Here is a 3800-nt window from a genome sequence, read left to right as displayed (position 1 = left end):
GGGAGGTTACACATTTCTCTAAATTTACATTTTAAGCACTCGGGGTCCTCCCTTGACTCATAAGGTACAATAATATGACGGTTTTCCCCTTCTCCTGTATAGATAGTAGGTGCATACACAAATGAATGTTCCCTTTCTGTGGCTTCTGACCCAGCTACATTAAGCAGAATAAATGCCTTTGTACGGTCATCTTTACCAGAAAATGCAGCCTGTATGAAAATGTCATACTCTTGCTCAAACACTGTCCAGTTTTCAGCAATATTACTTTCAAACACAAGTTCACTGGGTTTTTGAAATCCTTCTGCCATGCCCACAAAGCATGCACACAAACACAAACAAACAAACAAAAAAATATAGCTCTTGTAATTACTGTATGTACGAACAAACTGTGCTGTGAGCTTGTAATAACATTCAAATGCACAATAAATTTCAAAATACTGTACTCTGCAAAATATGCTTTAAAATGGCTGTATTCTGTGAAATAACTTTACTGTAGTACTGCACAAACATGCAAACACTTTATACACTTCTGATAACTTGGATACCTTTGACTAATATGAAAAATATGGATTCACTAATCATGTATTGAAAAATGTGGTTGTTTCCTCTTATTTTATTCATTTTATGCAATTCAGACTATATTTCAAACATTTTCCATAGTAATTTGAATATTTTTATCAGTATCCAGTGGCGGATCCAAGAATTTGCAAAAGGGGGGGGGGTGTAGTCTGTAATGTAGACGTCTGGGTGGGAGTCTGAAAAGCAGACAATTGGGGTTAGGGGCTATAGAAAAGTAGACCACATGGGGGTTGCATTAACAGCAGGTATGAAAATTAAGCAGTATCTTTGTGCTGTGACTGTGGTAATGGAAGTAGTTACCTCCTATGCAGTACACAGAGGATACGCATACAGTAGTAGAAGCTTCAAGGCATGCCTGAGACAGATGTTTGGTCCCCAATTATAGTCATACTTCATGTCCATAGTGGCATAGCTTGCATATATGTATAACCATAATCTAGCAAAAAGTCCTACTGAAGATGAGGTAACCACAGCAAGCATCATAATAAATGTATATTATTTTAAAGGTAATTCATCTGTGTGCAAACATGAAAACACTTCAGTTAACTGAAACCAATATAAACTGTTAAATGACTGTTACAACAAATGAAAAAGTCACAACAAGCAAATACTCAGTTCAGTTATATACACATGATGAAAACTCATAAAACCACTCAAGCATTTCTCATGGGAAGTTAAGTCGAAATCCTCTTACTCTCAAGAAACAGCTCTTTAAATATATGTCAGAGGTGAAGACATTTGAATGGATCCTAAAATATTCTTTTCAATTTGTGTAAAATGATTACTGAACAAAAAATAGTTTTCCTCAGAAGAACGTAAAGTCAATAACAGTTAGAAGATTTTTTCTTCTAATGTAATCACAACTCAAAGAAATATTCTAGATCATTAATATACTGCTGAGCAGAAGTTCACCCTAGCACCCAAAATAAAAACAGTATAATGAAAAATGGCTAACAGTACCAGTAAAGAGATATGAACATTGGGGCTGTCATTGACCGGCTATATCTCTGCCCCCTTTGAGATATTATTACAAGCTTTCAAGTAATAACAATATAGAATTCAGTTAAAAAACACACCCAAGACTGCATTTTAACCACAGCATTACACTTCTGAATACGAACCCATAGCTTTAATCACATGAAAGCACAGCACTACAGCCACAATGTATGTCATTACTGAAGAATATATTTTTCTTGTGAAATGTTGAGTTTTACTTCTGACATAATTAGAAATTAGTATGCATATATTCTTGACATTAGTTTTACCCAGCCTTTTATGCAGAGGTCAAACAGCCTTCAGACTGAAACCAAGCAAAGTGCAAGACCGTGACAACAAAACCCTCTACAATGCCAGTTTAACTAGCTTTATACACGATGACATATATCAGCTCCACAAAAGCAGTTTACAATAAAAAAAATCAGGAATTTGTAATCAGATACTTTGCATAAAACACACTGCCCCATTGGAGTGCATCCCTTCTGAGGGGTATATTTCCCCATGACTATGAAGGAATCACATAATATAATAGTCATGTAGCTCTTTGTCAAAAACTATCCCACAGCATACCTCCTCAAAAATCACTTATGAAACCATAATATTGGGTGATATTACTATAGACTGGCTAACCGAACAATCTGAAAATCCTACCAGTAAGATACATCTGTACAAGTTCATCCAACTTGTAACAACACCAACTAGATATAACAAAATCAAAGGCAATCAACCCTCGACAGGATCCTAACATTCTTTTCAAATAAAATGTCATTCCATGGGGAACTGTCAGACAGCTAAAGACTCTTCCCATAGATGATGCCATCTGACTTCATTAAACAACGTCCACCCCCCTGAATAAAAATAGTCAAAGCCAATTCTGTCCTGTGGCTATCCTTAGCAAGTAAGCAACTCATGAAGCAAAGAGATAGTGCATGAAAGGTGAAAATAAAATATGCCCCCACTTTACTAGCATATAGACAACTAAGAAACATAACAAAACAACTTACCACCAAATATAAGAAAGCCTATTACTCAATCAATGAAAGCATACATGCTAAAAATCCAAATCTCTTCTGGGCCTCCATCAATTAACTGATAAATCCAGGATGAGCTACACAGTCAACACCAAACACAGACAAACAAAATGATACCACAGCCATCCAATTCAATGACCAGTTTATAGAGACAGTACAGTCATTGACCTTCTAGGTGATTAATCAAGCTGTTACTGTGCCCACTCAATCATATAACTTCCTTCAACATTTCTCTTTCTAACCAGTTCCCTCAGATATCATCAAAAAATACCTCAAAAAAAGAAAGCCTACTACAACTGCTCTTGGCAATCTATCTGGCAAATATCTTAAAGTAGCGGATGGGGTTATTGCATATCCAGTTTCAGTTCTGCAAATAAAGTCCCCTTGCTATGGATAAAATCATTCTTTATTCCATTACACAAGGGTGGAATTGATACAGATCTTTCAAACTATAGACTTGTCTTATCACTCCTATCAAAAATATTAGAAATATGTATTCATATACAACTTCTCAACTATCTAATAAATAACCAGCTTCTGTCTTCAACTCAACACTGTTTCCATCCTCATCATAGCATAACTACTGATTTGCTGAATTTTGCTACTGTCAACACCCATTGAAATGCTGGAAGTGTAGTCTACCCCATCTTTCTAGATTTATCAAATGCGTTTGATATGGTCTTCCACCAGAAACTGTTCACTAAAGTCAAATCATTAAGGATAACCAACTCTTCACTGTGATGGTTCCATAGCCACCTCTCAAACAGAGCATAAGCAGTGAAATGAAAAAAATGACTTCTCAGTTGTCCTGTCTGTAACTGTTGTTATCTGACAAATATTTATAATAGGCTTTTTAATATATTTATCAGTGACCTCTACAGTGCTACAACAATGCTATCCTAGTTCAATAGGCAGATGACTTGACCTTAATCTGCTCTGCAAAATCTCTCTCTGAACTCCAAGACCTTGCATAACAATCTTTCAGATCTGATATGATGAAGTTTCTCACTGTAAGAAAATAAAGCTCTTATTTATCATTTGAGAAGTTTTTTACGTTGCTTTTACTTTGTTGTTGTTGAGAATAAATGCTTTTTTCTACATCCCTTGGTGTTGCATGATATTTTTATCTTATTGCTTCAGGAAATACCGGTATGGTACAGCCTGGTTCATGGTTTGTGGTTTGTGGTTCTTTAC

The sequence above is a fragment of the Protopterus annectens genome, chromosome 5.part0 (genome assembly GCF_019279795.1).
Source record: "Protopterus annectens isolate FY-2018-M chromosome 5.part0, PAN1.0, whole genome shotgun sequence".
Taxonomy (NCBI): Eukaryota; Metazoa; Chordata; order Ceratodontiformes; family Protopteridae; genus Protopterus; species Protopterus annectens.
Note: the sequence above shows the minus strand (reverse complement) of the source record.